A 14,514-nucleotide genomic window follows, 5' to 3' on the forward strand; every position below is an offset into this window, starting at 1 on the left:
GCTAATCAACAAAACAAACAAACCAGCAAAAAAGAACCAGAGATATGGAAATAAAGAACAAACTGAAAGTGACCAGAGGGGAGTGGGGAGAAGGATAATGGGGGAAAGAAGAGGAAGGGTCACATCAAGGAACATGTATAAAGGACCCATGGACAAAAGCAATGGAGGGAGGCTTGAATGTGGGAGGTTGTGGGTGGGAAGGGAAGGGGAGGGTAATGGGGGAAAAATGGGGACAACTGTAATCAAACAACAATAAAAATAGCCCTGGCTGTTGTGGCTCAGTAGATTGAGTACCGGCCTGTGAACCAAAGGGTCACAGGTTCAATTCCCACTCAGGGCACATACCTGGGTTGCAGGCCAGGTCCCCAGTAGGGGGCATACGAGAGGCAACCACACATTGATGTTTCTCTCCCTCTCTTTCTTCCTTCCTTCCCCTCTCTCTAAAAATAAGTAAATAAAATCTTTAAAGAAATGAAAATTACAAAAAGACAAAAAGAAAAAAATTCAGCTAATGACTTTTGCTGCTTGATCTCTTAAATTTTAAATGTTTATACTGGTCTTTAAATTATTTGATGATTTTTGCTAGACTAAATCATACCACTTCTTGAGCTTTTTTTTAGATATTTAATTATTTAATTCTTATAGTGGCTCTTTCTTGGAAGATTATAAATCTCTCTGTATGTATCCAAAAACTGAACCTTTTCTTTAAAAAGATAAATAGTAGTTATCATTTCTTTTCTCCTCTTCCTCTTCTTCCCTCTTTATATAGAGCAGGGAGTTTCTTTTGTGTATTATCATCTAAATTTTTTTATTAACCTTCCCCATACTAGGACAAATGAGCAAATGAATATTTTCTCATTGTTTGCATCCGTCCCCTGGTAGAAAAAATAAAATTGACACTTATGTTAAGTTGTTGATAGAGTTTTCTACATGCCCAGGCAATTAAGTCCTTTTTCTTATTTAAAAAAAATTTCAGAAGCTTCAGCTATTATCTCATTTACTCATCTGTAGGCAAAATATAACTTTTGAACCCAAATCATCATCACAATTTTTGTCAGTAATCAACATTTACTGGATTTCTGCTGTGCATATGGCACTCTTATGAGGAATCATAAATACTTAGCCAGATTCAATGTCTCATTAGTTTAACTACAAAAACTTCAAAAATTTATTGTGTGTGAGCAATGCAATCATACAAGGCTCTTTGGAAGATAAAATATAATAAATAAAACTTAGGAATTAGATAATAAAATAGATAAGAAAATGTGATGGAAAGAATGAAAAGCAAACAAAGGTCATTTACAATAATAAACTTCACTAAATATCCCTAAGGTGTATGATGTTGTGATAGATGTTTAAGAGACCATAAAATCAATGTGGTCACTGATTTGCTGTGTAACTGAATAAAGATCTAAATGATGGAACATGGAAGAGGTTTATGTCTGAAGGTGTACTCTGAGATTCAATTTAACAGAAATTTTTTTAGTGTCTTCTGACAAGGCATGATGTCAGGAGCTGTGTCTGATGATATCCAAGTGTGTTCTCTACTCCTAGGGAGCTTCCAGCTTAGCTCTAAGTGTGTTAGCCAGCGTGTGCGTTGGGAGAGGCACTTGCTGAGTGTGTAGAGCAGTGTTTGAGTTAGACTTCAGCCTCCACTCACCCTTTGCTGAGGATTTGTGTGCATTGCATAACTTGCACAATCACATAACTAAACAAACATATTAAAAAGATATAGTAGATGTATACATAAAGTCCTGAGTGAGTAGAGAAATAGGGTCTGTCAGGACAAGGCATTTGAGTCTTAGATGATTGGTAAGATGTGTTATAGTGAGAATGAGGAATCCCTTTATTTATGATTGGCTCAGTTTGAGTCATATGCCTAATGCAACAGTCAAAGACTGAACTGAGTGGGGACAGCCCAATAGAGACACCAGTGAGAAGAGATTCCTGAAAGGCAAAGCCACAGTGGGTATTTTGAGAGCTGGAGAAGAGAGTCATAAACATCATGGAAGATTCTAAATGCCATGCTAAGAATTTAGGCACTTTGAGGGTGTCAGTAGAGACATAGAAATAAATTTCTTCTGTAAATTTTCACTATATAATGTTTTGTGGTTGTTTTGGAAATGCCAACATTATCTAAGTCTAGAGATAATAAGTTGAAATTTTATCTTAAAACTATTTTCTGTGCACAATCTCATTTCTCAGGAAGTAACCACTATAAACAATTTGGAGTGTAAGCTTCTGGACACTCACAGAAAGTTGTTTAGCTGTCTGTTAATCTTTAGGGCAGTGGTCTCCAAACATTTTGATTTGGTGCTTATTTAATAAAGCACTGATATATGTTGATTCATTTATTTATAAATTCAATACATGTCCTACTAATATTGGCTAATATCTCAAGACATAATCAACAACTTAAAGCAAAGTTCACCATTAAGGATGGTGAATGCAAATCTGTATTTCAAATACTTTCTTGATAGTTCCATAAATATTTATTCTACTGTCACACTGGTCAGGCTTTTGGCTTCCTAAGATGTCAGACTGAGATGTTGTACCAAGAGGAGGAAAAGTGTCCACTCTGCCATTTTCTTTTTTCCTTGTGCTTGTAAAGGAGTATCATGTTGTGTTCAAGAGCACTGTCTGAGGTGAATTGAGGCTCTGCCATTGACTAGCAACTTAAACTCTCCCTGCCCCAGTTTCCTCATGTTTAAAAATGACAATAAAATCAATAGCATTCTCATAGGGATTTTGTGAAGGTTAAACGAATTGCTAGAGACAAAGCACTTAGGACAGTGCCTGGTGTGCAGTACATGGTATGTAAGTATTTGATATCTCTGGCATTACATTCCTACTTGTAATTTTTTTTGTACGAATCTTTTTAAGCCACTTCTCTGTTTTGTGAGGGCAAGTTAGTTAAAACCAGATAACATAATCTGTAAATCTACCTGACTGAACCCTCAGTGACCTCCTCTCTGCTGTGGGAGGTCCCCTCCCCCCCTTCCCTTCAAGTGACGTGGGTATAGTATCGGCCAAGAGGCCATCAGACATGCCTGCTGAGTGGGAGTGCTGACGTCAATCCACAATAAAATGTTAGTAAATCTTAACTTTTCTCTTCTTTCTTTTTTACTATAAAGCAAATAAGTACCTGTGTGTTTGTGTGTGTATTCTATTTCCTTCTTACATCTCATGGATTTCTAGGGTATTTCCTGTGATGTGACCATCCCCTCCAGAGGCCCCTGTGCTATGGGATGCACCCCCGAAAAGAGACCCACAGCCTTGGCGGGCTGGGAGCTGGAGAGGCAGGACGTGAGCAAGGTGGGGGCATGAAAGGACAGGTGTAGGAAAGGAAATTCGGCAATAGCCTAAGAATGGAATTTTAACCTTAGGCAATCCTGCTCTGAAAGCTCTTCCTGGGCGAGTCAGTGAGGCCATGGAGTTTCAGATCCAGCATTTTCCCACAGCTTGGCTCTGGTCAAGTGTGCACCCAGCACTTACGGGGGCCCCGCTCTGTGCTATGGGCCTGAGGGTAAGTGGTCACTTCCGCAAGGAGTTTATTGAGATGACTAACACCAACATAGAATTTCAATGTAAATTATTTGTTTAGTAATGCAAAAATATCCATATACTTTGTTAATAAATCACACAGCACAAGATGCTGTAATTTACAGAAGGAGGAACTACTGAACCTTACTTGAGCTTTCAGAAGAATTACTTCCTGGAGGAAGGAGATGGTGCCTGGAACACGTATGGAAAGAACAAATTTTCCTTTGTTAATGTTAAAAAAACCCAACAAACAAAAACACTTCTTTTCACTGCTTATTAAAGATGCTATTCTTAATGACCTAGGATTTGTATAGGGCCACTATAGACATTAGAATATACATTCCATGGGGATGTTTGTGGGGTTTTTTTCCCCACTATTGTGTGCCTGATGCCTGCAATAATACTTTGCACTGAGTGGGTTCTCATGTGTCAAATAAATTAATGAATGATTAGAGAAACTGTGTCTGTGAAATGTTAGTTGAAAGTTTCATCGTCTCTCTTTGAATCATGGTATGCCTATTATGGTGACGGCAGACCAAATTTAGTCCAAATTCCACAGCTGAAAACCATGGTCCAGATTGTTCAAGTAATCTACTCAAGGCAATCCAAGAAGCCAAGTCTATAACTGGAGTTAGAACTCCTATTTCTGAACTCCTAGCCCAGCGCTTTCTTCACGATCCAATGGCACCTCCCCAGAAGTACCAGATGGCCACAACTCATCTTTCAAAATTCAGACCTTCTCAAGAGCCAGGAAAGAATCTGATTCCAAAGGTTGACAGAAATGAAGACAGCTAGAGATTTTTCTCTCCAGCTGCTGTGTCTATGTCTGGCCTCCCTGGAAACCAATGGTTTCCATTATTATGTGTCCTTTTTCTCTCAGGAATGAGGACAAAGAAACAAAATAGCATTAAATGTGTAGGTATGATTTAAATGATGAAATATAAACACATTTTATAACTACTTCCATTATTTTCCAAGCAAATTAGCCGGGCTAGTAACCCAAGCTATGTAGCCTGATGCCCAACAGGAATATGACCCGAACATCTCAGAGTTCTTAATTGTTCTTAAAGGTACATTCTGAATACACATATATTATAAATACACATATAATATGAACACACATACAATATCAAAACACAAAGTCATATTATAGTTATGAATATATGAAGTAAATGTATAATCTATAAACTATTACATTTCATATAAAATAAAATTACACACACATACACACACATAACCAAATAACCCAGGCTTTTAAGTTTTAGGCATAAAATCTGACCTCATCATAACACCCTTTTGTTTCTGCATATATTTTATTGTTTCAAAGTAAATCCTGTAACCTTTCTAAAAAAGAACTTTCTAAACCTTACTAAGTTTTCCCCTACTTTTAAACTTAAATTCACATCTAATAGTTTGAATTTTCAGGCCTTAGTTGTTTCTCAATTCCACCTCCTGAAAAATTTTCAAAACTGCCCAGTTTTCTTCATTTCTACTGTCACAAGCTAGGCCAACAACTGTTGTCTCTCAATTAAGACTAATAAAATAGCTTCTTATTTCTATTCCCTCCCTATAATACTTTTCCCACATAGCAGTTAGAATAATCTTTTTTAAAAAAGAATCATGTAACTTTTTTGGTTAAGATCTTTCCACACTTCCCATTATCTAGCGAGGTAAAGACCAGTCTTATTTATTTATTTAAAAAAGATTTTATTTATTTCTTTTAAGAGAGAGAGGAGAGAGAGAACGAGAGGGAGAGAAACATCTGTGTGTAAGAGAAACATCAATCAGTTGTCTCTGGCAGGCACCCCAACCTGGGAACTGGACAGTAACCCAGACATTGCCCTGAGGGGAATCGAATCTGGAGACATTTCACTTTGTGGGATGAGGTCCAACCAACCGAGGCACACTTGTCAGAGCAAGACCAGGGTCTTTAACGTAGCCAATAAAGGCCCCTCATGATCTGGCCCCTGCCTGCTCCCCAGCTTCCTCTTGGACATTCTCCTAGATCTTTGCATTTCGGCCTCATTCTCTTAGTTCCTGAGAGGAATCAGGAGTTTTTGCGCATGTTGTTTCAACTTCTTGGAGCACTGTCTATTATGGCACTTCCCCCACCCCACAGACTTTATGTATTTCTGTGATTAGGCAGTGGAGCTGGTGGATGCTTGAGAGCCCTCTCTAGTGGCTCAATGCAGGAAGATGAATGAAGAGGCAGAAAAGAGGATGAGTTCTTGGATAAACCACAAGATACTAAATTTATGTTCCCCAGTGAGTATGTGTAGCACCTGGGTGCTGTATGCATGTTCACTTGCTTGAAATAAATTGAACTGTGGAAACAGTTTTTGTCTAGAATGTTTAAGAACATATTTGAAATAATAGCTTCTAGTCATCGAACTACATGTTGCACATTATGCAACCTGCTTCATAGTTAAACCTCATAACTAACTGCAGGTGAATGTTTTTAAGTTCCCATTTTACAGAGAAGGATATTGAGGCTTGAGGGGTTAAAGTACTTGTTTAAGTCACGGCCAAGAGTCAAGCCAAGAAATGCCTGATTCCATAGCCTGTGTTCTGCCTCATACTGCTCTGCCTTTCTGCATTACTGAGTCATCAGAACTAAGATAATTTTCCAGGTTGATATTAATTAGATTTTTTGTAGAATTATTACTTATGTGTCTCTATATGCTGCTAATCTGTGAACTCCTAGGGTGGAGAGAGCTACTTAATTCCTTGTTTTGTCCCTGCTGGTTAGCATAATGATTCATACATAATAATAATAGCATTCATTGAATATTAGGTGTTAAGCACAGTTCAAAGTGCTTTATATATATTAACTTAATCATCACAATAACTGTATAAAATAGACACTATTATTATCTTCATTCTACAAATGAAGAAATTGAGCTACAAAGAGGTTAAGTAATTTGCCCAAGATGTTATAGAGGCTTATAGTACTCACCCTTCATGAGTCTCCTCTCTTTCTAAACATGTGGGAGGATCATTTTTCCTACCCTCTCATAGTCAGATGGCCTTGTGACTGGTAATGGTCAATAAGCTAGGAGTAGAATTGATACATGTCACTTTTATGCTATAGGTCACTTCTCGCTAAAGCAAGAGATTGTTCATATGAGACCCTCCAGAGCTCAAAAAGCTGAAGTGCATACAGAGCTACAAGTTGCTGGAATCTCCATCACCCTGGATTTCTGAGTGATTATGTGAGAACAACTCCCACTCCCTCACAATGGAAATGTAGCATGAGTAACAAACCTTGACGTTTTAAGTCATTAAGATTTCATTTATGACTTGTTACCATATGCTATAGACTGGATATCTGTACCCTCCTCAAAATTCATATATTGAAATAGAATCCTCTTTATGTGATGCACTTGGAGGTGGTGCCTTTGAGAGGTGATCAGGTCATGAGAGTCGAGTACACATGAATGGCATTGATGCCCTTATAAAAGAGACCCCTTCTGCCATGTGAGAACACAGCAATAAGACAGCCAGCCATCTTTGAATTAGGAAGCAGTCTCTCCCCAGCACTGAATCTGCTAGTACCTTGATCTTGGACTTCCCAGCCTAATGGTGAGAAATAAATGTTGTTTATAAGCCACCCAGCCTGTGGTATTTTTTATTATACAGTAAAAGCCCAGTGGACTAGATACCACAGCAAGCATAACTTATGTTGACCAATACACAGGATCAGAACTCTAGTAAGTGATGGACTGGGGGTTTAAACCCAGGCAGCTCTGGCTCTGAAGCCCATTCCTTAAATCACTACCTTGTAAGTTATTAGTAAATGCCAATGGACTAAATGAAAGAATAAGTGGCAAGAGGCCTTTGTTATTCACTCATGCTTAGTGATCAGGATCTAGCTTTGGAGGGGGTGGAATGTCTTCTTTGTACTAAGAATGTTATCTCATTTTCATCTTGAAATACTGGATGGTCTCGACATTTAAAGGAGATGACTATCTCTAGCCAGCACAGCATTCATTTTGACCTTGTCTTTTGAAGGTATTCCACTAAATTAGAGCTTTGAGATACCATAAAAATGGAAACATTTGGTTGTTTTGATTTAATCATGTTTGTCTTCATGTATTTAAACATGACAGTAGTAGCAATCAAATGAAACTTTAATCACAATTGGAATCTTTAAAAACTAACAAAAGGCATAGTCAATTTGGGAATAAATGACAGTTCTCCAAAGTAGATACCTATAAGTAATGAATTTACTTAAAAAATTGATCTCTTCTTCTTCCTAAAAGGCTACAGTCTTCTTCCTATTAGGCCCCAGCCTATGACTTCATTTAACTCTAATTACCTCCTAGAGATCCTATCCAGATACAGTCACATTGGCAGTTAGAGCTTCAACATATTAATTTTAGGGGAGGGAGACAAATTCAGTTTATAGTAAAATGTTACTAAGGAACCATAGTCTAATGGCCAAAGAGAATGGGACATGCTTCAAGTTTAACAGGTTTTTACATTTTGATAGTTTGTTTTCCTAATGGAAAACAAGTATTTTCTACTTTCTGATGGCAATCATGTCAGGTTCTCAAGTTTCCCTCTGGCCCTTGGTACCAGGAAGCCCAGACCCCTGGGCCTATCCCAGTAACGAAAGTGGCCCCTATTCCTAGAACAATTTCAGTCTTCCCTTTTCCCCTTAATTGTTTCCCCTATTATTGGATTTGTCTCTTTTTATTAGTCAATTCACATTTTTCCCCAGATGACATAAAGTAAAAATTAAAGAAATAGGCAATGATTTCAGTATCCATGGGTTTTTGTTTCTTTTATTTTTTTACTATTATCAGTTTATGGTTGTACTATATTTTTTCACTGGAACATATCGTACTTAACAATAAAGAAACACTGGCTGAAAAATGCTTTCTTCCTGTGGGAACTTAATATTTTTCCTATATACTGCGTGTTATTCTGTGTCTCAGGATTTTATCTTTTCTAACATTTAAATAACCTTAAGGACTGATGAAGGTTTATCAAACTTAAGCTATTCATATCCTTTGAGTAAAAAACCAATATGAGTCTAATTAATTTGAGTGTTGAACTAAGTTAAGTTGAAGGTCCTGAAAATACCAGATTATAAAGAAAACATCTCCTTAACCATGACTGCAGTGGTTAAAATGTAATGCAACATTAACAGTGAAGTATGACTCTTCTAATGATCTCTGCTCCTGCTTTGTGGAAGCTAAGGCAGGATTTATGTTACAAACAGGACTCTCTATTCATGGAAATATGTATCTTAGTTTTTAAACACCCTCAATACATAAAAAGACCATTTGCTCTGTTTTATGTTTTCATGTATTTATTAGTTTGTAATAATAACCATGCCCTCCAGAGGCTGGACATTTTCTGGGAGCTAATGATCTGTCAGGGTTAGAGGCCCAAAGCTTCATGCTGGGACCATTAATCAGCCCACCAGCTCCTAGCTTATGGGCAACACTTTCTATCAGTCATTGTGACCCAGGTCCTGCAAGCCAGAGCATGAAGTGTGGAAAGCCTACCTTATGGGTAGGCTTTGCTGAATACCACAGAACACTGCTAATCATAACCATGGAAACCGCTGTCAGAAACTTCACACTGCAGAGGACCTATCTTCTATGCTTGTCATTCTTCTAAGGCCTTGAGACTGTGTCTCAAAAGATCAGAATATGAGACAGATCATCATTAACTTCCTTTTCAAGCCTTTGGTCAAGCAGTATTAAAAATATTTCAAAATATTTTCATATAATTGGACCCTATTAAATAAGCATCTTTAATAATTTAAAAACTAGGATGGGTTTTGTAAAAAGGAAAATCTCAAACAAGTGTAACATTCCATTGTTTTTGTTTACAAGTGTATTGTGATTGACAGCTTTAAGGCAGGTTATCTGTTGATAGCACACCAAGCTCCAACAATTCACACCCTGGAAGGTCTCAGAGCACTGAAGTGGAGGAAACCAAGGGACTTTCCCTCTGGAGGCTGTTCCTCCTACTTCCAGCTCAACTACTAAGGGCCTCTTTAGAGCCCTCATCCTCCTCAATCTCTCTCTGAAATATTGACCACTTCCCCCTACCCCATGCCCCACCGCCCCGCCCCGCTGTTCATTCATTCAATGGGATTTCATTTAGCACCTACAATGCACCAGAGACTTGTTTCTCCATTGGCTTTTGTGCCATCTTTCCCTCTTAGTTCTCACATCTCTCTACGCATCTCCACATTTCCTGTTTCTACTTTGTCTTTTCATCCTTGTGTTATCCAAAGTTCTCTTTTATCCTTCTTCTTATGTTTTTTAAAAAGTTTTTGAGGTACACTTAACTTACCACAAAGATCACCCATTTTAAGTGCCCAGCTTGATGAATTTGCGTAACTGTAAACAGTTGTGCAACCACCATCACAATAAAGTTTTGGAACACTTCTATCATCCCCCAAATGGTCCTTCCTGCCCATTTCTGGCCCCAGGCAACCACTGATGTGCTTTTTGTTGTTATCGTTTTGCCTTTTTGAGAGTTTCATATTAATGAAATTATGGAGTATGCTCTTTTATGTCTGCTTCTTTCCCTTAGTATGACGTTTTCGAGATACATCCATGTAATTGAGTGCGTCAGTAGTTTGTTCCTTTTTATTGCTCAGTAGTATTCCATTGCATGGACATACCACTAGTGTTTTATCCATAGGCCTTAAACTTTTTAACCACCTTGTGACTCAGTCTCCCAGTTTGTCAAATGGACACAATATTGGTAGCTTAGAACAAAGACTGGCACCTATTAGGTTCTCCTTTAGCTCATATTATTATATGTAATTGTCCACTCTTGGGAGATACAGGAATGTTTTATCCCAAGGGGCTAAAATCTTTGAGGGCAGAATTTGAATTCCTGTACCTCATTAACCCAGGAATGGTGGGGCTCTCTGAGTCAGTCTTCACTAGGCCAGAAGGCTGGAAGAGAGGGAGGGAAGTGCACCTGGCTGGGGCTCGGGGCAACCATGGAGAGTGGATACTGCAGGGTGCGCGGCAAGGGTAAAAGAGTGGGAGTTGGTAGAAGAGCAAACAGCAGAGTGTATAGCGGAACAGCGTGAAAGGCACCTGAGTAGAGTCTAGGGGCGGGGCCTGGATAGAGGGCGTGACCCCTGGTCCTTTGGCCCCCAGAGCTGCGGCGCAGGGACCAGGGGCAGTGAGAGCGCCGGTGTCTCCTTCCGCGGCGCGAGTGCAGGCCCCGCGCGAAGGTCCCTTCCCGTGCTCGGCGCCCAGTGTTGAGTCAGAGCCCCGAAGTTTATTCGCAAGGGTGTGCACTCTTTTCTTCCCGGGAAAGCAGCCCGGTAAGCGGGTCAGGGACCGACCTAACTCGAACCCTCTGCCCCTTTCTCCTGGTCCTCGGACTGGCGAGCGCAGGCAGTCGGAAGGCCCGGGAGAGCAGAAAGCCCCAGACAGCGATGTTCTGGGCTGCGATTCTTCGCCCTCTGCAGGAGGGAGTGGGAGACCAGAGCTCTAGCACAGATCTTGATATTCAGTTAGCAATGAAGGGGAATAGCTCAGTGTGGCGAGAGTTTAGTTCGCAGGACATATCTTGATTAAAACACTAAGAGATAAAGACACCTCCACTCCCAGGCCCCTTCTTCAAATATTTAGATGTTAAAGACATCCTTCAGCAGAAGAGACGATGAGCCGGGGATCAAGATAGTCCACCTAAACTGTAATTGAAAAATAAAAGGTTTTTTTTTTTTTTTTTTTTTTTTTTGATACTTCACGCTCTATCACTAGGGTCCTTCTCTTATCCCATATGAGTCAGTTAACTTTCGGGTTTTCCCTCATTTTGTCCACTGTAGAATGAACGATCTCCTTGATTTTTCAGTTCTGTATTCTATAAAGGGCAGTCTGGTGTAACTGGACAGCCTCAACTTGTGTATCCTTAATCACAGGTGGTGGCTGCAAACCTTCCATCCCTTCTGCAGCTAACAGTTACAGCCAAGAGATGCAAGGTGCTCTGGACACCGTGGTAGATAGACAAGACCTGTGTTCAGGAGCTACCAGTCAGCAGGTATTATGAAGTCCACTTTTTCCTGGAGTCCTCGGGGTCTGGGAGAATGGATACTAGATGTGTAGTATCTGGTGATCTGGATAGAAGAAGGAGGAGGAGGCTGTGTTTGGAGAAGCAGGAAGGGCTCTCAGACTGGGAAGAGGGTGCAGAGGAGGGTACAATAGCCAGGCTGGTGTGGCGAGGATGTCAGTGGACCAGGGATATAAACATATGAGATACTTCTGCCATTCCAGGGTACAGACCTGAACAGCTCTTCTGGGGCCAGGTCAAGCACAGCTTCCCTAGGATTGCCTATCCCCAACAAAGGGCTCTAACATGGATTACTAATACAAACCTACCTTATCAAAAAACTCTGTGTAATTGTGTTTCACATGAAGGGGATGAGACAAGAGGTGAACAAGAGTATGTGGACACTTTCAGGTCTGTATCTTACTCATTTGTTTCTCCCAAAGTCCTCAGTAGAGAGCCTTGCACATAGCTGATTCTCATTTGTGCTTTTTAAGTTAATTCCAGAGTCACAGAATGAAAGGCATGGTGAACTCTCGTTCCTACCCCCGGCCCTGCAAAAAATGAAGACAAAAACAAAGAACCTCTGATAACAACAATAGAAACCCTTCTGTTCATATGATCCTGTTGCCTGCAATTCTTTTAACGGTAGACAATGGCTTTCATTTTGTATTTGGGCCATTCTTGCAATATTATGTTCCATTCTGGGCAATGCTTTTGAAGAGAGACTTTATTGAACTGCAACATATCCAGGAGAGGGTGAGCAAGATGGTTAGGGACCTAGAAATCATGAAGTATGAAGAGCAGTTGGGCATATTTGAACTCCAGCAACATAGTACTCAACGGGGAGGTGACAGCTGCCTTCAAAGTAAAAGTGTGCCAGGAGGAAAAGGACTTGTTATGTGTTTTGTAAATGAGAAATTGTAGGGGGCTAATTTTGGCTAACATGACAGAACATTTTAATGATTAGAACAATCCAGAAATAGAATGGGCTACGCTAGGAAGCCTTGATTTACAATCAGGAGAAGTGTTGACTCAGAGGCTGATTCCATGTGTGGGATTATTCTAGAATTGATGCAGAAGGTGAAAAATTAGAGAAAAAGACTTCTAAGGTTACTTCCAGACATCTGATTCTGTTGGTTAAATTCTGGTTAAGGCTACCTGACTGCAAATGAGTCACAGGTGATCTTTTCCTATATATTTTCAAGCCCTGGGAGAGGAGAGTTAAGGAGTAGGAATGGTTGGGGTTCAGGTGTGGGGAATAAAGAACTAAATAGGAGGGAAGAAAGCAAGGTGAGAAAGAGTCCCCAAAAGAGGACACTCCTAAAGGAAGGAAGCTTTAGCCCACTTCACAAGTGTTTGTTTGTTTTTCCTGGGATCAATTCTGTTTACCTTTGTATGGTGAGGTACCAGGTGGCTTAGTGAGCATATTGGTTGTTGCATAGCTTTTTTCCCTCTCCTTTGTACCAGGTTCTCTCTGTAAACCACACTCTATTTGTTGTCAACCCTGATGAGCTGGAGTGGCAGATTTAAAAATGAAATGACAAGCAGTTTAAATTAACTAGTGGAGCCTAGACTTGTGTTCTATTTTTATTCCTTCCCTGTTATTCATAGGTCAGTGCATAGAAGTTTTGATTCCCATACCCAATATGTTCCTCTTCCCTTGCCTGTTAGTTTTGTCAGCTTTACTTGATTTTGTTTTCATTGGAGCCCAGCTTCATAATACAGTGTGCTAAAGCTGTCCTGCTTGCAGCCACTGCCTAATGGTCCAGACATTTTTCCTCTCATTTTACATTATATGGCACAGTGTACAACATCCTTTTTCATTTATTGGTATGGGGTGCAAAAGCATTTTGAAAGTAGAAATATACTATACAAGTGTAAATTACTATTATATATAATATGTGATTCTTAGGGGGAAATATATGCAGATATTTACTGGAACTTTACCAGCAGAACATGGCTTTTTTGGCTTTATGATATGTTATTAGATGGGTAAAGCTGTTATTATAAATTTGCACCTTTAAGTTTTGGTTACTTGATGTGTCTGTATTTTTAAAATGGCTTTCCTCCTAGATGCATGGTCCCCAGATGAAGTTTCATTGCCATTTCCTTTTCTTTCTTACTCAAAACATCACAGGCCAGTTTGATACATTTTATCAAATGGAAACATCCTCTTCTTTAAACGTTACTAAGTTAGCAAGTTGGAAACAGAAACTTTTTTCCTGCTTAAAAATCAAAACCACAGCTTGTACTTTGGCAGCAAATGCTTAGGGAAGTAACCATTTCTACCGAAAGTACCTAAATGTTTATTATAGGAGTGTTTATTATATGGAGGAATGGAGCTTACTGTTGTTTGTCTTAAGTATCACCAGTTGTAATCAGATGAGCACCACTGTGAAAACTGCTGGCTCTAAAGGAAAATTCAGAACAAGTCATCATCAAAGAAAAGATGAGGCCAGAAAAGCAAATAAGAAATGGAAGGTTCCCATGGATCATTAAAATATGTTTCAGCTGTAGAGAAAATGAAGCTATGATGTCATACTCAGAAAATGTGAATTAAAAAAATCTCAAACAGTTCTAATACCTTGTCTTGTAAAAAGAATAAAACTCCTAAGAACAAACATTTTTTCTCTTATTTTATTTTATTTTTTAAAATTAATTAATTTAGTTTTTCAAATACATTTGTCTCTGCCTACCCCCCACCACTTTCCCTTGCCTCCTCCCTCCTTCCCTCCTTCCCTCCCTCAGCTCTTCCCCTTTGATTTTGTCCATGAGTCCTTGCTATATGTTCCTTGACTTGCCCCTTCCCTTCTTTTTCCCTCGCCCCCCCTCCCTCCTTCCCTCTTGTCTCTGTTGGTTTCTTTTCCTTTCAGTGTTGCTGGTCTTATTTTCCTTGCATCTTTGTATTGTTGGTTAGGTTCCACTTAGAGGTGA

This window comes from Pteronotus mesoamericanus, unplaced genomic scaffold (assembly GCF_021234165.1).
Source record: "Pteronotus mesoamericanus isolate MK-2021 breed Mesoamerican mustached bat unplaced genomic scaffold, CSHL_Meso_final contig_90, whole genome shotgun sequence".
Lineage (NCBI taxonomy): Eukaryota > Metazoa > Chordata > Mammalia > Chiroptera > Mormoopidae > Pteronotus > Pteronotus mesoamericanus.